The following is a 20675-nucleotide window of genomic DNA, read 5'->3' as shown; positions in this document are numbered from 1 at the left end:
TCGGCTCCGGTCATGATCCCAGGGTCCTGGGATTGAGCCCCACATCGGGCTCCCTGCTCAGCGGGAAGCCTGCTTCTCCCTCTCACACTCTCCTTGCTTGTGTTCCCTCTCTCTGCTGTCTCTCTCTGTCAAATAAATAAATAAAATCTTAAAAAAAAAAAAAAGAAAAGAAAATTTACCTCAGGGCTGAGAGAATGGTAATAGGCATTATTTTTGCTAGTATAATATTTAATAAAATATTAAACTAGTTGTCCATACTTTAAAAATTGGAGGTATCACAAAGAAAAAAAACTGGGTAGCTGAATTATCTAGAATAGTTGAAAGTTCTGCTGTGGCTGGCTACCACTAGGCCCACATGCCCCATGTCAAGGCAGTATGCTACTTCCTGTTGTCTTATTCCCCGTCTCCTTACTCATTAATCTTTACTTACTGGGCCTTCTTAGGCATTTGCTTTTTGCACCCACAGTGTGAAAAGACTTTTATAAGGCCATCTCTTGAAGTCATGATGGAGGTAGACCTCCAGTACAGGTCTACTGCTGTATTTTTAATGATAAAATGCTCAGGTGGGACCATGTGGCTAACACAGTCTTCTCTACTCCAAGAATCTTCTGCTCCACTGAACTTCTCACAGTTACCCAAGAGGACCTGGGCCCCTGTGTCCCGATGTGGTTGCTGCTCTTCCTTGTTTTTCATTCTGCCTGCTTGCCACTCTCCCCTCTTTTTTTTTTTTTTAAGATTTATTTATTTATTTATTTTTAGAGGGGGGGGTGCAGAGAGGGAGAGAGAGAGAGAATCTAAAGCAGACTCCCTACTGAGCACAGAGTCTGACTCGGGGCTCAATCTCACACCCCTGAGATCATGATCTGAGCTGAAATCAGGAGTCAGATACTTAACCAACTGAGCCACCCAGGTGCCCTAGCCACCCTCTTAACTAAATTTTATTCTAGTGTTCCACTCAAAGGTCTCCTGCTCTCTGCAGCCAACTCAGAGCCCGCCCACAGCTTCCCACCTCTCTTCATGTCATCATTTATTCAATAAATGTCAGATGAATGGATTAAAAAAAAAAGCAAAGAGTGGTATTATGCCAATGCACTAGTCTGCACTTGACTTTCTCCTCTTCCCAGGTTTATGTCAGAGTGAAAACATTATAGTTTCCTTCTCTGTTTAAACTGTGGGTCACTTTACTTAATAATAAAGACTTTTGGGAAGAATGATATTGAGCCACATTTATCACGGGCACGGTGGTCAAACTTTAGGTAACTTCTCTTTGGGGTAGTCCAACATAACGCTTGTTGATTCAGTATTTTTAATATATTTATCAAGAATACTGCTTGCTTGAGCAGAGAAACTCATGTTTCCTTACCACTTTAGTTTAGTAAACAGGGAAAACATTAATTCAAAGTGTAGAGAAGGCAGTACTCTGCTTTCCCCCAGCAGGAGACAAATTGGTGCCTGGCAGGGAAAATTATGTGTCGAAAAATGATGCAGAAAAGATAAGGGCTAGCCCCAGTTATTGATTCTTTACACAAGTGTTTGTTAACAGCTATTGCATTTCAACACCAAGCTAGGCCCCGTAGGTAAGTAGATATGTAAGTAAATAAAGAGCCGTGGATATTTTGGGTGTATACAGGCATCTGAACAGGGTACAGGGGATACAAGGGAGACAGCAGTCAGCTCTGCTCAATGAAATCAACAAAAGCCATAAATAAGTTGACCCTTGAGCTAGCCTTAACAGACAAAGTATATTTTGCATTCACTTTGAATAGGATATATTTTTTAAAGATTTTATTTATTTATTTGTCAGAGAAAGAGAGAGAGCACAAGCAGGGGGAGCGGCAGGCAGAGGGAGAAGCAGGGTCCCAGCTGAGCAGGGAGCCTGATGCAGGACTCAATCCCAGGACCCTGGGATCATTACCTGAGCCAAAGGCAGACGCTTAACCAACTGAGTCACCCAGGCGTCCCTTGAATAGGATATTAAGGACTGGTTGGCATTACAAACTAACAGAAAGATGGATTTTTCCTTCATGAGAGTATAGAGCATATGAAAAACACTTAACATAGCAGGTACATAAAGAAAGCTCATAGTAGATGCAAAATAAATAAGCAGTATACAGTTTCCACATTAACTGAGTTTTGTCCTGGCTCAATTATATGCTAACTATGTGACCTTGGACAAGTTGCTTAACTTCTCTGTGCTTCAGTTGCTCCTTCTTTTAAAAGGAGTTGATAATATTATCTACTTCATAAATTGAGGCAATAAATGAGATAATGTATGTAAAGTGTTTAGCACAATACCTGGCACACAGTAATAAAACAGTTAGCTATTAGAATTATTATAATATAATGCAGTATAAGCCCATATAACATGTTGCTTCGAAATAGCCAGCATCAAAGAAAAGATCATATATTTCAAAGCACTTATTAATGAAAACTTACATAATTAAAACAAAAGAAGAAATCTAATACCTAATATGCTTTGCATCATTTATGTTTCAGTTTTGCATTTTATTCTCACTCATCTTAGATAATGAAACCAGACCAGGTCTCATAATTGCCCTTCTGCAACTAACTGTTCAGTATTCAGTTTCTTGAATTTTTCAGCAAGGCTCATCTTCCAGCTGTAATGCATTAGCATAATACTACTGTGCTGATGCTTCCAATCCTGCATATTACCAAAGAGAAACATTCTCAGCAACAAATTTTTACTTTCAAGCTGATTAAAAATTGTGAATCTTTTTTTTGTCACATACCCGCACATATATACACATATCTCTTTTAATAATATAATATATGAATTATTTTATACTCCCCATCAGAATTAGTTTTATTATTAAACATATTTATTTTATTAAGAATAGTCTAAGAATATTGAAAATAATATTATATGTGTACACACATGATATTCTTCTGGAGAAAAAATGGTCTTAAAAAGCCTTTTACTTCCTGACAATTATTTGGTTACTTCTATGAAATTCATATTAAACTGATGCTTTAGTCTTTTCTAGCTAGAGTAAAATAACATTTTAAAGAGTCTTTCATATAGGAGGACTCGACATTCTCTTGATAACATGCCTTCCTTTCATTCTCTGCTTACCTTCCAAAAATAACCTTGGGTTTTTCTATGTAATAAAAATATGTACTACTCCATGAAAGAATTAATGCAACTCCTAAAAAAACAGTGTAATAAAAGTATGATTAGGGAAAAATTATATCAGTAGAATGTTATAAGAAGATAAGGGCTTTATTATTTTCTAATATCCACTCAAACTGGAATAATAAATGTTACCCACATAGAAGCTCTTTCCTCTTTCAAAGGATTTTTCATTTTACAAAATGGGATCATCCACTATCCTGAAGAAAAGGACGAGGTCCTCTATTATCGTTTCTGTATCACCTCTTGGGCTAGCACAGCCATGTTTTGAGATTTACACGTAAGCAGTTTCAGAATTCCTCCCTGTCTGTGTTCCTCTGTTGTGTTCTGGGCTTTCTGCCATGTTCGTGGGCAGCACCTCACACCACTACACTTTCATACCTCTTCCCTTCTTCCCATGTCCAAGTCTTATTTCCCAGACTGACAAATTGTTCATAATGTATTACAGGGAAATTTAGCCCTCTCTTTATCTAATGTTGCCCATCAGGCTATGCCCAAAAGGACCTTGACTTTCTCAACTTCAATACCTCATCCAGATTAATCTAGTTTTTTTCCTTAACAAAAGAACCATTCATGTCTGATACAAGTGTTGCTCCTCCCAAGAAGGCAAAAAATAGGGGTCTTTTTTCTTTTATATAAAACAAGATTGTAGGGCTTTTTTTTTTTCTTCTCCACAATGTCGATTTTTTTCAACAAATATTTAAAAGTGTGTTCGACATGTAAAACTTGGTGCAGAACAATTCAGTCTTTACTTTCAATAACTCACTTTACAGGAAATGAACCCCAAGAAGGTGAAGCAGATAGCTACATAAATATGTTCTGCTGTCTTCAGGAAAGAAAGAACTTCAGATGTGTTCATGGAACCTCTGTCAATTATTTCTGAGGTATCATGGAGAATGGGGAAGAATCAAGAAAACCGAAGATGAGTCTATGCTGATCTGATTTTATTAGAAAGGAAAGAAGGATTCTGTGAACTGCAAACCAAAGAGTTTGACATCAGTCTCTAGCAAAATTTGGACAAAAGTAAAACTGAGCATTTTGAGACGATGTCAGTGACTGCTACGAACCAGTATGGGTTTGGGGCACCTGAGTGGGTCAGTTGGTTGGGTGTCTGCCTTCGGCTCAGGTCATGATCTCGGGGTCCTGGAATGGAGCCCCACGTCAGGCTCCCTGCTCAGCCGGCAGCCTGCTTCTCCCTCTCCCTCTGCCTGCTGCTCCCCTTGCTTGTGTTCTCTCTCTCTCTGTCAAATAAATAAATAAAATCTTAAAAACAAAACAAAACAATCAGATGGGTTCACTAAGAACAAAGTAGCTCCAGGTAAAGTATATTACTTTTACTCTTAGAAAAAGAAAAAACGGTATAACCAAATTTTGGCAAGTTTTTTAATCAAAATTCTCATACGTTCCTAAAAGATAAGTTAGACTAGTCTATAGTATAGTTAGAAAGTTTCCAAAAACGGCAGAATTACCTCTTTAAGAGTGATGAAGAATGAATTTTGGAGTCACGGAAACTTGGCGGTTCAAATTGAAGCCCTGCAATTTATCAGCTATGTCAATTTGTGCAAGTTGCATAAACTTCCTGAACCTTAATCTCCTCAACTGTAATGAGGGATTAAAACTATCTGTCATAAAGATGTTGTGCTTAAACAATACCGTGTACATGAAGTGCTTTTTACCTATCCTCACATAAATGCTCAAAAAAAATAATAGGTGTTATATTTTATTCTCATGAGCTAAGGGTGATTGAATGTTGTCAATCTGAAGAGAGATCTTGGAGAATTGTACTATCTTTTTTTTTTTTTTTGCCAATGATTTGAAAGAAAACATGGAAAGCATAATAATTATATTGGCAGTGTCCTTGCTTTGCTGTGAGCTTTTTCACTTTTGTCTTTCCAAGAATGACACAAAATAAAATATAGTAACTAAGACATCGGGTAGCAAAATCAGGATTCAAAAATGCCACAAAGAATTAGAACAATGGCCAGTACCAAATATGAGCTCTATTATGGATGGATATAAAGTCCTCTATTTCCACCCAAAACTTAAACGACAATAAGAACACATCTCAAGAGACTGGATTAGAAAGAATTTGGTATGAAAAATATTTAGACATTTTAGTTTTGTAAAAAGTTCAAGAACTAAGAATATGATAATGATGCCAACCCCTCCTCAGAATGCATTTCCTGCCTTCATAAAATTCTAAATTATTAGAAATAGAGTGCAGAACAAGGCAGGCATCAGTATCCACGTACTTTGCATAATTAGACCATGTCTTAAGTAATGCATTCAGTTCTGATGCCACATTTAGAAGAGACATGGACAAACTGGAATCTATCCAATATGGTGAGAAACCTTAAAAGCCATCTCATATTAGAATGATTAAAGGAATGCTCAGACTGAAAAAAGAGTAGACTTAGGGAAAAATGATAGCCATTTTTCAAATAGTTGAATAACTTTCATGTGGAATAGGGATTAAATTTATCCTCAAAGCTTCGTGAAACCTCAGAAAAAATTCATACTGAAGAATAGACAATTCAGGAAGATATTGGTCAAAAATAAGGGCTATCTCTATCTAAAATCAGAATGGATCATCTTAGACTTAGTAATGTATTCTTTCCAAAGTTATCTAATTTCAATTTATTTAGAAAATGATTACCATTTGTGTTTATATGCAAACCTTGCATAAGCCCTGTACAAGAAGGAAACCTTCAAAAGTCTGCAGGTTAGTTGATTTATATCATTTACAGTGTCCACATACACAGTTATAAATGTACCACTAACTATTTACTTAGCAAAAATCTATTATATATCATTATGTACACGTCAGTTTTGTGTTAGCTGGTGGGCAAGTTGAAGAAAAGGCAATATGACATAAGAAATTTTTCCTTTGGGTAAGATACTGGGCCAAATATTTGAGTTTAGATTGATTCCCCCCCCCCCAAAAAAGGAAGAAGAGTTTGCTTGATTTAAATGTCACTGAGGAATTGAGGAGTCTAAAAAAATTAATAGGCCATCACTTTCAGAGTACACTGATAAAATGGGTAGAAATTGTAAGTCAAAGACATGCCATTTACATCTATTGAGCTCCTTATTTTCTAGACTTCGTTGTGATCATGTTATACTTACAATGATTAATAAAACATGTAATGTCATGTTTCTAGAATCTTATCTTACCAGTTGCAAACCTGAATTCCATTTATACATATACCTATAAGGAGATATGCAATCAACTTTTTAAAAATACCACCATTAAAAAAAGAAAAAACGAGTACCAGCTGTCTATTACTCCTTAAGGTGTAAAAGATTCCCTTTTCTTAAGAAGTTTACAGAACATCTCTCCTATATCTTTCTCCCATAAGAAGTAAAAGAATCATAACTAAAAAATGTATTTGATTTGCTATCAGAAAGTTTAAGAGCAGAAAATACAACATACGCAGTCATGTTCATTTTAATTGTTTGGGGAACTCCAGTTTTCTTTGCCTTTTGTTTTGCAAGTGTTTGCTTTAAAAAAAGGTTAAAATATAGTAATTCTCTATGCTTATAAAAGTTGTATTTTTAGGGAATGAGCATCAAAAAGAATCTATTTTTGCTAAATGGTTAATTAGAAGAGGATGGTTTCTAAAAAGGAAACAAACAGAAAGCAGTAGAACTGCCTAGTCCTGCTCAGTGCAGCCCAATCCTGATTCAGCAAATAGGTATTTGCCAGTAGCAATGAGCATTGTGTACTACAATGACGGTGCTGCTTAACTCGATACTGTTCCCACACCTCTGTTAGTCCGATCCAGTGCGTGGGTAACTCGTGAAGTCACTGGGTACCTGAGCGAAATTTTGAAAGCATGGAGGTTATGAGGGTTTAGAGACAGGTGGAACTGGCTACATGATCACGGCCACGCCCACCTCTTAAACTGCACTTGGCAACGAAATTCATGCCAATGTGACACCTGTCTGCGTAGGAAATTCATGACAAGACACAAGGGCAGGCTTCGGATCACAATAATAGTGACTGTGATCTCCCCAGAAGCCTCTCCGGGAAAAACTCCTTTCTCACTTGTGTGCCAACTGGAATTTGAAGGGAGCTTACTAACTGATGTTCTATGTGGACCCAGAAGTGCTACTGATAAGGTAAGGGCAATTATATCTCTTGGTTTGATCACTAGAGATTGATTTTAAAGGGATCCACTGCTCGATCTTTCCTTTCAAATGTAGATCACTGGGGCAATCTTCTTGGCAGTGTATTTCAGGGTCCTGAACTTGAGGGATACAACTGTTTGGTGCCTGCTCTAAAAAGAGACATCCAGCCCCTGCGAATAGTTATCTGTGCAGTTTCTGGCTAATGGGATACAGAGGAATGAGGACGATGGTGAGCTGTAGTTGAGTGTTAAGGAGTGATTTCAGAGGAATGTGTGAAAGCAGCTCATCTCCCGGGCCCTACATGGCAGTGTTTTTTAGTAGCCACCTGTATTCAGAGATTTAAATTTATGAAAAGAGAAACGTAATGATATCTTAATTGCTCTAAGGATGTCTTTTCAAAGGAATTGTCACAGAAACAGTTCCTTCAGAGGAACTGAGAAACCAAAGGGTGATGGCTTTATCATGGAAGAGCTGAGGAAAGCCTCTGCCCCTAGAAGTTAACGTTTATGGATCTCTTTGGCAAATAATAGTCTCCGTTGCAATACTGCTGTGTTTGATGAGGATTCAAAAAGTCTTAATCAAATCTAGCAGTCATTCCTGCTTCTTTCTCTCCTAATCTTCCTGATCCTGAATTATGAGATCCTTATCTATGAAAATAAAACACCATTTGTTAAAGCCTTTTCAAAATTAAAACAAAAGCCATCAAAACTAATTGTTCGCTACTATCAAACAAACAGATTTTTTAAGTTTGATGAATTGTTTGTAAGCACTAATCAAGTGGGTGGAGTCATAAAAGAGGGAGGGAACCAACTGAAACAATATATGTAATTTGTTTGCATTATTATTTGAGATAATTACAAAGCAGGCGTTCAAAAGCTGTTCTTTATCTTTATACCAGACGGGAGAAAAATAGGGAGGAGAGGAGAAGCACCAGAACACCCAGCCATTGTCAGCTGCAATCTAAAATATTGCCGGATTCACAATTGTCGAACATTAGCATTACTAAGAATGCCAGGGACAGAAATGTCACGTTGAATGTAGAGTGATGACTTCATAGGAAGGCAAAGCTGAGGATATGACCAGTTTGCAGTCACAGAGAAATCAGCTTTAATTAATTTGAGTGCCAGCTCTGTGTATAATTACACAGCATGAGAGTTTGCATGCAAATGTGGAAATGCTGATTGTTCAAATACTTGCACTTGCTCATTAATACGTTGGGACTAAGCAGGGCTGGCAAGCAGACAGGGTACGGCACACACGGTGCCTGCAGGCTAATTTGTATTATACTGTAGTTAGCAAACAGATTTCAGATGTTTCTCCTTTCTTTAAATAATAAGCACAAAAATATGTGTGTCATTTTCATCTGTGACATACCTTGTTTTCTTCTTGATTAAAATAAAATGTTTTGGGTTTTTAAAAAAACTGTTGAGGGTACACTAAACGTTGCTAAAAAGCCGATTTATAACTATTTGATGGCAGTTATATTTATGCCGGTTATAGGCTATTTCTACTTGACATTTATGTAATTATCCGAAGAGGTCATTTTTCATAATTGGTGAAACTATATTCAAAAAAGGTACATTTTTAATTAAAACCCAGTGGTCACAGTTGAATTGTCTATGTGTCTACTAAGTCTGGTATCTTGTGGCCTCAGCTAGGGCTAGAGACTTCAAGAAAAGGACTTTCTTTAAGAAACCTAAAATGTACTGAGGTGAGATTTTCCAATAGGACCACTGACTCTCTTAGCAGAGGATCAATTTCAACCAAATTCCTAACTTCCTTGGCAATGCCTCAGGGAAAAACCTTAAATCACAACCCCAGGAATATGTGATACTTTCTTCAGAAAATAGTATAAGAAAATAAGGAATTTGCCAAAGTCCCCAAAACCTGGTACTACAATCAAGTGCTACCTATTTCTTTGGTCACATTTCATACATTTCAGTTCCACAAATATTTAGGGAGCACCTCTTTCTGTCAGAGGATATGAAGTAAGCAAGATGGACAGGGTCCCAGTTTTTGCCACATTTCTTCTCTCAGGAGTTGTATAAGGGAACCTAACTCAGTTTCCCTGGGAAATACATGCTATTAGCAGTTATTACCTTGTGGAGAAGCCCACATTACTGAAACTTGAATCTATGGTCTTCCATAAAGAGAGTTCTCATGGCCTTTTTGGGAGGCTAACTCCCTCTCTGACTTTTCTTTGGCCCTATTGTGTTAGATAAAGGGAGCTGCCTCTGCCCCCAGGGCTGAATGGACACTGTGAAGGATCTGTCAAACAGTCTATCAGGCAAGCCCCAAAGTCCATCTATAGAAGAATAGATTGAAGAGGAAGGCTGTCAGTATCCTTTTCTGAAAGCCTGTATCTGTAAGAATAGTCATTTCTCAAGGACGCAAGTCGGATACATCCCATGGATGGATATAGGACACTTCACACCATTTGGTCTGACCAAAAGTAAGCAGTCATCTACTTGTCTTCTCAGTCAGCTCAGTATATGACATGCTAGGGAACAGCACCTAGAGTGTTCACTAATATGACCCTTCCTCCCTTCCTTCCTCCCTCCCTCCCTCCCTCCCTCCCCTCCTTCCTTCCTTCCTTCCTTCCTTCCTTCCTTCCTTCCTTCCTTCCTTCCTTCCTTCCTAAAATGTCTGTTCAAATATGCCCACTGCCAAAGACTTCCTACAGATATGAGATATGTATATGTATGAAGTGAAAAGGTGACAGTGAAAATATTCAGACACAACACTGAGGCTCCCACTTCACTTTCACGGCCGTCATCACACTTTCATCCTACATATAAAAAATATGCAAGGGAAGAAGGAGAAAATCCAGAGTAGTGCAAGAATTCAAGGGTGTCTCCATGATGTGTACATGGTGATTTGGAAACAGTGGTTTTCAAGGGCTAACTATGAATTCCAAGTACCCTGAGCTGAAACAACTTTTCCTCGAAGCTCTATCACGATCAGACACCCACAATCAGAAAAGGAAAACAAAAATAAGCCAAAAATAAATTCCCAAAATATGTATGCATTAAGCAAATTCTATCTGGCTGGGATGAAAATATTTTATGTGAGTATAAAATGTGGATATATTGGTATCTTTACCAAGGAGAGCAAAAAAATCTTAGAAGATGTTGTCTGCAGAAAATGACTTCTAGTGTAGGGTTGTGATGATATATGAAAAGACCTCTATTCGTGGATGATGCAAATGATTTCATGCAACAATCACAGGGTCAGAAGGAAAGAGAATAAATGTGTAGAGAAGGAAGAAGAGGACTTACTATGGAGATGGAAGGTGTTCAGGAAAGCTTGTAACCCAGTGTAGAAGCGCAACACCCCAGGGTGATTCAGAATGGTCTACTGTGCTTATTATTATAGAGTGAGAACCATAGATGGGCTGGCAGCAGCTAATGTTTCAGCAAGGGTTAGGTCAACAAGAACTGTTTCCACAGATTCATGGGGGCTGAATACATCCTTCAAGGGCATGAGAAGAATGAAGGTGATAATATCTAGAAATAGAAAATGTGTGGAATCTTTATTCAAAAAGTGAAAGGAAAGAAGTGAGGCATGAAAACTTTTCTAAGAAAGTGCAGAGTTGACCATGCTTATAGAGGAGAAAAGAGCTGCTGGAGCAGGAAGAATTTGGAGTAGAGAAGGAAATGTGTCCTTAATGGAGAAGGAACTGGGGAGAGTCCAGCTTATTATGCTAGCTATAGAGATTTGTTTAAAAAAATCTTACTCCAAGAAAAAAAGAGAGGAAAAGAAGATGGTGAAAAAAATCTGGGGTGAAGGTGAGGGAAGTTTCGAGACTATGTGCCAGATGCCTCTGATCCTAGTGAAGACGTTGGTGAGATCATCCCCTGGGAAGGTATCGGAAAGGATGGACATGACAGGGAGGTAACAATGACTTTACTTTCTTATTGGAAAAAAAAAAAGGTACAGCAAAATAATTGACAATGAAATTAGGTGAAGAAATGAGGGACAATGGAGAAATGGAAATGGGTTATTATAAAAGCTTCACTTAGACATGAACTCGCCCCAAGGTAAAGTGAGTAATAGGACTGGACTTATAATTACCTAACAATCTAGTTTACATTCTCCACTATCAGTACACTTAAAGTAGTTGTTTACAGTGTAGCACTCTTGTATTCCACAGTGAGAGAGGAGCTGTGGGGAAGACATCTATCTGCACAGGAAGTAGAAGAGACATTTAATGCACAAAAGAGCTTCGTCTTCGGGAGAAACACTATCATCTCTCTGGTGCTTCCCTTTCCCTCTGCTCTCCTGCATCCTTGTAGGTGACAGTCAATGTATTTATTTAACAAAGGAGAAATCTGTATGATACTGCTCAAGTTTCTCTTTATCATAGTACTTTCTTCCCACTGAACCCAGATTCTGTTGGCTCATACTCCTTAGGTCAGGCACCAATCAGGGCAGCATCTTCTGAAAAACCAGTGTCTAAGACAGTATCCATGTATCACTTGGCAGAGAGAAGGTCCCAAAAGTCTAACTCTCTGCTTGATATGTCTGGAATTACCATTAGCATTTCAGGACAGGTGCATTCTTAGGCTTAGCTGGCTCTTCCAGTTTTCCTGCCAGAAGACAGAAGCATAGCACATCAGTCATTAAGTGGCTGCCAACAGACACAGGGCATCCCCTGGGAGTGGCAGGCCTGGGTGTGGTATAACAGGGGCACCAAGCATTCCAAGATTCCTGGAGAAATGTGGTTGTGGTATGTGCATGTCTGGGCCCCCAAGGACCAGGCAGCACTCAGTAGGCAAAAGAACAATATACATATTGTCTCAGAATGCTTCCAGCCTGCCACTTGCTGGGCTTCTTTCAATTTCCTTTTTGTTTGGGCCTCTTCCCCTGCCTTCTACTATCCTCTTGCCAAGCTTTCCAGATCCCAAGTCTAAGGGTCCAATTGACCAGGTAAAAATTCATGGGGTGTAATAAATAGGGAATGTTGAAGGTTTCTAAACAAAGGAATGATACTAAACCCAACCCCCAAATCAAAGATTTCCTGAGGGTCTACTTTATGTCAGTCACTACAGGGTATGTTGGAGATTCGAAGTAGACATATCAGGCTCTTTACTTACGGAGCTCAATATCAAATGAGTCTAACCTGTTAGACTAGACTACTTAATGATATAAAGGCACCAACAAAAGAGAGATTTCTTCTGTAGGAAAAGAAAAATATTAATGAAGCAAATGACTGTAGCAAATGCATTTAGATAAGGAAATGTATATTAACATGAAAAAACTCTGTTTTAAAGAGATTTTTCTGGGATGCCTGGGTGGCTCAGTCCGTTAAGCATCTGCCTTCGGCTCAGATCATGATCCCAGGGTCCCTGGATCGAGTTCCGCATCAGGCTCCCTGCTTAATGGGAGCCTGCTTCTCCCTCTGCCTGACGCTCCCCCTGCTTGTGCCCTCTCTTTCTCAAATAAATAAATAAATAAATAAATAAATAAATAAATAAAATCTTTAAAAAAAATAAAGAGATTTTTCTGGCAGCAACATAGAAAGTGGTTGGATGCAGAAGAGCCTAAAGAACATTTATGAGGCTATTGGGATAGTCTATTGAATGGATGGAAAAGAGGATATAAATGGCAGCAATATCTCAGAGGAAGTATTGACAGGGTTTCGCAAATTATTGACTTTGAGATTTCAAACATTGGTGATGACATTTTTAAAAAAATAGGAAACATGAGGAGGAGATGGAAATGTGAGAGGGAAGACACTAAATTCAGTTTGGATATAATGAGTTTTTTGGTGCCAGAGCCTACCTTTGTAGAGAGTGTACAGGTGGATACGTGTATCCGGCACTCTGAGGGGATGACAGAATTATGGGGGTCACCTGCAGTCACAGCCCAACTAGTAGATGAGATTGTCAGAAAAGAGAGAGGGCTCTTGTTAGGCAAAAAGAGGGCTGAGGAACAAATTTTTAGATCACAATATGAACATGTGAAGAGGAAGGAGACAAAAGCTTCAGTCACACAGTTAGAAAGAAAACTGGGAGGGGTGCCTGGGTGGCTCAGTTGGTTAAGCATCCGACTCTTGATTTCATCTCAGGTCATGATCTCGGGATTGTGAGATTGAGCACCACTTCAGGCTCTGCCCTGGGCACGGAACCTGCTTAGGATTCTCTCTCTCCCTCTCCCTCTGCCCCTCTCCCAATACAGAAAGAAAGAAAGAAAGAAAGAAAGAAAGAAAGAAAGAAAGAAAGAAAGAAAGAAAGAAAGAAGGAAAGAAAGAGGGAGGGAGGGAGGGAGGGAGGAAGGAAGGAAGGAAGGAAGGAAGGAAGGAAGGAAGGAAGGAAGGATAGGAGGAAGGGGAAGGGAAGGGGAGAGGAGAGGAGGGGAGGGGAGGGAAAAGACAAAAATAGAAAAGGAAAGGAAGGGAAAGAGAAGAGAAGAGAAGAGAAGAGAAGAGAAGAGAAGAGAAGAGAAGAGAAAAAAGAAAAGAGAAGGAAACTGGGAATGTCCATAGAAAGGAAGGGTGGAGAGTTTCCAAAAGAAAGGACTCCTCAGGTGAAGAGGAGGATACACAGACAAGGAAGATGAAATACGAGAACACTGGATGTCACAATGAATTAGTCATTGAGACCAATAGGAGAGAGGTTCCACTGAAATTATGGGAAGAGAAATCATATTGCTAGGTGATAAATTCTCACCAAATATCTTCAGTGTATTTGAATACTGAAAATAAAGCAAAGCATTAAGCTTTCTAGGAGTTTGCTCTTAAATGAGAGGAAGAAGAGATAAGGATAAGTACTACCTCAAAGAGTGAGGCAAGTGACACCAGTTTAACTTGGTCAGCTGCACCATTTTACCCAACCAGAGGCCTGTTGTAATTCTGGTTTCTCTCAAGCTCTTACTTCCTGTTGTAAGGTGAAGGTGGGTGGCAGTTAATGGGGAAAAGTTGATGGTATTCAAAGATGACTAAGGCTGTAAGACAATCAGGCTCTTCCTACAATTCATGCTTAGGAATTGAAAGAATCCCCTCCCCACCCCCCACCCCACCTTCCAGAAAGTCATCTCTACTCCACCCACTGTCCTTGGCTTATTTTATCTTTTTGAGCACAGTTTACCCTTATAGACGTGGGTACTTGTCTTACGTGGCAAGACCACTTGAAAAGACCTTGATAACATCCATTTCATTTAAAGGTGTGTTCCTCAGCTACTAGTGATTTCGAAAGGCTACAGAATTCTCAGAATAGCTTTCTCAGACTGGCAAACTCAGTGGTCAGTCTCCCTACCTTATTATGCTTCCCTTAAGAAATAGGTTAATCTAGAAAATCCTACGTGAATGTACATCTTTCCTTGGCTTTTCTTTGTTGTATCCACATGTTGTAGTGCTCAGTGCTCAAATCTACACAAAGCAATCAGATAATAAATAGTGCCATAGGAATAGAAAATTATTTTTAGGGTGCCTGTGTGGCTCAGTCAGTTGGGCGACTGCCTTCAGCTCAGGTCATGGTCCCAGAGTCCCGGGATCAAAGTCCCCCATCAGGCTTCCTGCTCAGTGGGGTGTCTGCTTCTGCCTTTGACCCTCTCCCCTCTCATGCTCTCTCTCACTCTGTCTTTCTCTCAAATAAATAAAATCTTTAAAAAAAAAGAAAAGAAAATTATTTTTACCTGGGAGTAGAAAATTATTTCTTGCCCTATTCAAACACTTTTATTATGAGACACCCACAAATCCTTTCAACTATATACTGATGCCTGTTTAAGTGTGCAGCTGAGGTGTGGTATCTAGACTGTTGGAAGAGAATATAATTATGTGTTCACTTACGTAATCTCTCTGTTACCAAAGAGTTATGCATGGGAAATACGAATTATTTGTGTCCCATATTATCATAGTGTTAGATTGCACATCATTTGTGTTCTTTTCAAAATACAAGTAGCTATATGATATGTCTAGGCTTTATCTATATTTTTAGTTGCAAGAAGATTTCTGTCTCACATAATTCTACAGGATTTTCCTTTGTCTATATAAGTATATGTATACACACACATGCATGCACGTGTGTGTGCGCACGCACACACACACACTATCAAGCACTCAGGGAGGCACCTTCATAAACTTGCCCTGCGTGGTTGTTGGTTTATCTGTCAAAGAAATTCATTACCAAGAGAATGCCTTGCTTTATATGCTTACTAAATTTTTAAAAAATGTTTTTCATTATATTTATGCAAACGTACCTTGGCTAGCTCATAATTTACCAAATGTGAGCATTTGTCAGGGTTATTTCCAATCACTCAGAAAAATGTGCCTTTGTGTATTTTGATTATTTAAAGCAATTTTGTTTCCATTATGCGTCTGTGCGGCCAGAACAGCATGACTGTCTTGACTGAGGAAGTGGGAATGCTCTTAATTTTCATACGTGCATCTGCAGAAGTACTTTTGATTGTTTAACCAATGTACAGATAGTGACATGGGCATAAATGCTTTTGCACACATTTATTTTCCTTGGCACTTCAGAAGAGAAGGGTAATGCAAAGGAAAATTACATATGCTGTTGTTTGTATTAAAAATATATATAATCAATTGTAAGCTGTGGATATGTTTAATTTTTTGAAGCATAAAAATTAGGATACAGTCTTTATATAGAAATCTCTGTCTTGTGATCACATCTTATTTATACATTAGCTAAACATCTGGAATTTTTTTCCCCTTAGGCCTGTGCAAACTTTGTACCAAACTCTGAAGTTCTCAGGGATCAAATAGTGTCGTTCAAATTTGCTTACCTTGTCTTGAAGCAAATCAGCTTATCTAATGAGCATTAGATGAGAAAATAGTGGTATTTTCCAATGAGACAGGAAAGGGAAATAGAACCAATTCAAGGCATTAAGGTCCACTATCCTGATTACGGTGTCACCATATGACTATAGAATCAAGTCTTATGTAGTTTTCTGAGATACTATGTCTCATTGAATTTAAAATGCTATCAATACAATATTGATAAAATGCTATCAATACAATATTTTATATTGTACAAAGAAAATTTAAAACTATGCCAATGAAACTATGATATATCATTGATTGAATAGCCTTATCCCAATTTCAGAAATGTTAAAACAAGGGGAAAAATGCATCTCACAATGGATAAAATAGCATATAAGAAATAATTACAGAGCTTTAAATCTTGGGTATAGTATATTAACCACATCAGCACAACTGAAAGGCATTCCTTTCCTGGCAAGAGAAGATTTATTATCTCCTTCATTCAGGGGGACTAAAAATATGTACTGTGTATTCCAAACTCTTTCTACTTTTTCTCATTCATAGAGTTATCAAGAAGATGTTCTCTTTTTTGAAAGACCTGACCTTTTTTCCAGCTTTATTGAGGTATAATTGACAAATAAAATTGAAAGCTATTTAAAGAGGACATTGTGATGATTTGATACCTGTATAGTGAAAATATTTCTCCCATTGAGTTCATTAACACATCCATCCCCACACATATTTACTTCCCCCCCCTTTTTTTTCCTTTCCTTTTCTTCTTCTTTTCCCTCTCCTCCCCCTCCTCCCCTTCCACCTCCTTCCCCCCCCCCCCCCCCCTCCCCCCCCTTTTTTTTTTTTTTTTTTTTTTTTTTGGTGAGGACAGAGTTGACTTTGTCTTGAAGGAGGCAAAATACTAATACAAAAAGAAAAAAAAAAAACTTATGGTTTAGAATTTTTTAAGCTCTGACTTGATTCATGTGAGACTTTAACCTGTAAATCAATCTAGTTGAGACTCTGTGGCCCCACTCACTTTGTCCCCTCAGGTTTCTGTTTTTCTACCCATCAAAACTCCCCCTCCATAGCAGTCTAGGACTAATAAGCATTCAAACTTTTATGACAGGAAACTGGGAAAGAGATGGGTACTAAATATTCCTTAAAGCACAATGATAAAGCAATATAAAAAACAATCAACCAAAACTTGTTAAAATCTTCAAAAGGCATTAAAACTATTTTATCCCAAACACGTTTGTTGTAAAATATATAAACAAGTAAATTCTTTGACTTGGCTGTCAAATAATGAACTTTAAGAAAAATAAACTATTTGGTTGTCCCTCTCATCACCACCTATACCCAACCTAGAGCCAGGCAAGTAGTACTTTCCTAGTAGATGTTTCTTGAGTGATTTAATTACATGATAAATTATGACCAAAGAGTCTTTTTCCTTGTCTCAGTTTTGGAGACAGGCATTAGGAGGCAAGAAACAATGATAGATAAATAATAATAATAATAATAAATTGCATTGTAACTGATTCCTTACATATTGCATATCAAGGTATTTTCTATTACAGTAAAGATTTTTCTGGCATTCTATACAATATTTAGTTACTTTATCAACCATCCATCTATTAAATAAACATGTATAAAGCACCTAGTGAATAACAGGCATATTGAATAGAAAGATGAATGAAGCAGTGATTCTTACATTCTTACATTTTTTAGTTTCATCACCCAATTCCATCCTCAAAAATTACTGAGGATCCCCAAAGCTTTTTTTTTGTGGATTATAGCTCTCGATATTTTTCACATTAGAATATCGAAAAAATTTGATATATATGTATTCAATTAAAAATAGTAATAATAACCTCATTGCACTTTGGCATAAAAACACATTTGGGGGGCACCTGGGTGGCTCAGGCAGTTGAGCATCCAGCTCTTGGTTTCTGCTCAGGTCACCATCTTAGTAACTTAAGATCAAGCCCCACCTCGGGCTCCATGCTCGGCAGGGAGTCTGCTTGAGATTCACTCTCTCTCCTCCTCTGCCCCTCCCCCCGCTTGTGTGCTCTTTCTTTCTCTCTCTCTCAAAATAAATAAATTTTTTTAAAAACCACATTTTTATGAAAATAACTGTATTTTTGAAAACAAAAATGTAGCCTGAAAATTGACATCATTTATATTTTTTTTGCAAAATCTTTAATGTCTGTATTAAAAGAGGACATCCAAATTTTCGCATCTACTTGTATATCAACCTATTGCAATGTATTGTTTTGTTTGAAGTATATGAAAAAAATCAGCCTTACAGATATTAGTTGAAATGAGGGGGAATTATTTTAATAGCCTTTTAAGATAAATGCGATATTTTTCTTTGTTACTAAACTAAACTTCAATAAATAATAGTTCTTTAAAGGTTAGTTGCAAGGTGGATCTGAAAGCATATCAAAGAACATTTTAAAATCTGTTGCATTAAAACACATTGGTTTATCTTGCATTTTTTAAAAGTAATCTCTATGACTACCATGGGGCTCAAACAACCCCAAGATCAAGAGTCACATGCTCTACCAACTGAACCAGCCAGGCTCCCCTTTTTATCTCACATTTTGAATAGATTTTTTACCCATGCATTACCTGCATGATTTTATAACATGATGGAAAATACTGTTTCACTGAATTATGCAGATTTCCCAAAAGTCGACATATGTCATAAAACTTATTTTTTTCATCACCACTGTTAATATCACCACCAAGCTTATCAGAAAAGTCTTTAAGTATTGGGAAGTTGTCAAGTTCACAGTGGCAGGTACAAGTTGTTCTTTAGATTATAATTTTGGCATGAATGTTTGAATTTTATCATTGGCAATAAATACCATTGGTTGTTTTCCTTGAATTGACTTGCTTGCTTTCATTCATCTTTTGAAAAATATCTGTGAAGTACCGATCTCTAAATAACCATGGTTTGTCTGTCAGTTGCTTTTTAAAGTAAAAATGGTGTTCCATGAAAAGAGAAGCTATTTCAGCTTGCAACCCAAACATTTATCTCACAAGTGCTTGACAATCATCATCCTTCAGTTACAGTGCGAGTGCTTTTTATATACATCCCATTTCAGTACACAGAATTTTAAAGATGTATATTCAGGAATTTGGGCTTTATAAAATGAATGTTAATTTTCATTGTTTTTAAAAGGGCATTCTTAATTGAAATTGGTATGTTACTTTTTGTTCTTTGTTTAGTGTTATTTTGCTTTTGTTTTATTGCAAGTGTTAGGTGATTAATATAATGACTACAATACTACAGTTTGATTTATAAATTGTATGCAAACTAGTTTGGTGCCACTTGCCTTAATTCAAAATTTTAGCAGTTTTATACACCAGTGTTTTTCCATCATCAGTACATATGTCAATAGAGTGAAAAAGACAAGTAATATCTTAGTATTATTTTGAAAGTCGATTTGACTTTGCAAATCCCCCTAAAGGGTCTCAGGGACCTTGAGGAGTCTGCTGATTTCACTTTGAGAACTGTTACTCTGGAGATTGAAAGGTTAAGGGAGCAGATAGATAAATGAACATTAATTTTCTGTGGTTTGTAATAAGTACAGTGATAGAGGAAAGCACAGGGTCTTTGAGGAAAATGTGTGTGACTGGAATCCTGAAGGACAACTAGGTGTCAGCCAGGTAAAGGATGGAGTCTGGCTGATTGAAATCTGTGCCTCACATTATTTCTGTTTTCATTTTACTAATGCTCTTTGTAAAGTCTAAGGAGATCTCAACCATATGGTTCCTATATGGCAACTGGATTCCAAAAAACATGCATGCCTGGTCAAGTAAGGTCATTAATAAGCTATTACCACTCAAAGCTGAGTTACTATGGGAATTTGAAAGAGAGAACCTGGATAGTTGCATGAGGCTCCGTGTTGTGTTGCACAGACATTTTTATGTGTTAAGCCAGATGTCATCTATTTTATGTGCTTTTGGGCTCTGTGTCCCAACAGAAATAAATTCAAACTGGTCCTCATCAATGTGACCTGGTTAGGTATCATTAACTATTTTAACTAACACAAAAAAGAATGTAAAATAACTGACATGGTTTGAATTGCTAGTATGTGAGTTAGTGGGCTTACAGACATCACATTTCATTATCAAACAATTTGCTAGGTATTTATAGTATCCCCATTTTTAAGACCAGGAGACTGAGGTTCAGAGAAATTCAGTAGCATGCCAAAGGCCACAAAGTGCATAAAATGCAGAACTGGCTTCTAAGCCAGTGGTACCCAATGAGGGGGTCTCTGTTCTTTCTCAAACTGGGGGAGAGGTAACCTGGACGCAGGCAGAAGTGTTTCGGGAGACAGGCAGATCAAGAGCACACACTATGCATCTCACTGGAGAACAGAATTGCCTTGGTGGCAAATTTTTAAAACATTTTAAAATTCAAAACAAAAACAGGCATGTAATGAAATAAAATGGAAGCCACTTGAATTACGAAGAATCCAGATGGAGACTTCTAAGGAATTTTCTCTTAGGAGGGGAGAATCAGGCATTTTTCCCAAGTTGTCCAAAAGTCAGAGTTCATATTCCTCTGCCTTGAGGGGACTTTTGAGATGCACTCTGAGACACTCATTCCTATATCAAAATGAACCAATATGTTGCCCCAGGAACTAGAGCAAATGCTGCCCATGTAGT

The sequence above is a fragment of the Ursus maritimus genome, unplaced genomic scaffold (assembly GCF_017311325.1).
Source record: "Ursus maritimus isolate PB19 unplaced genomic scaffold, ASM1731132v1 scaffold_12, whole genome shotgun sequence".
Taxonomy (NCBI): Eukaryota; Metazoa; Chordata; class Mammalia; order Carnivora; family Ursidae; genus Ursus; species Ursus maritimus.
Note: the sequence above shows the minus strand (reverse complement) of the source record.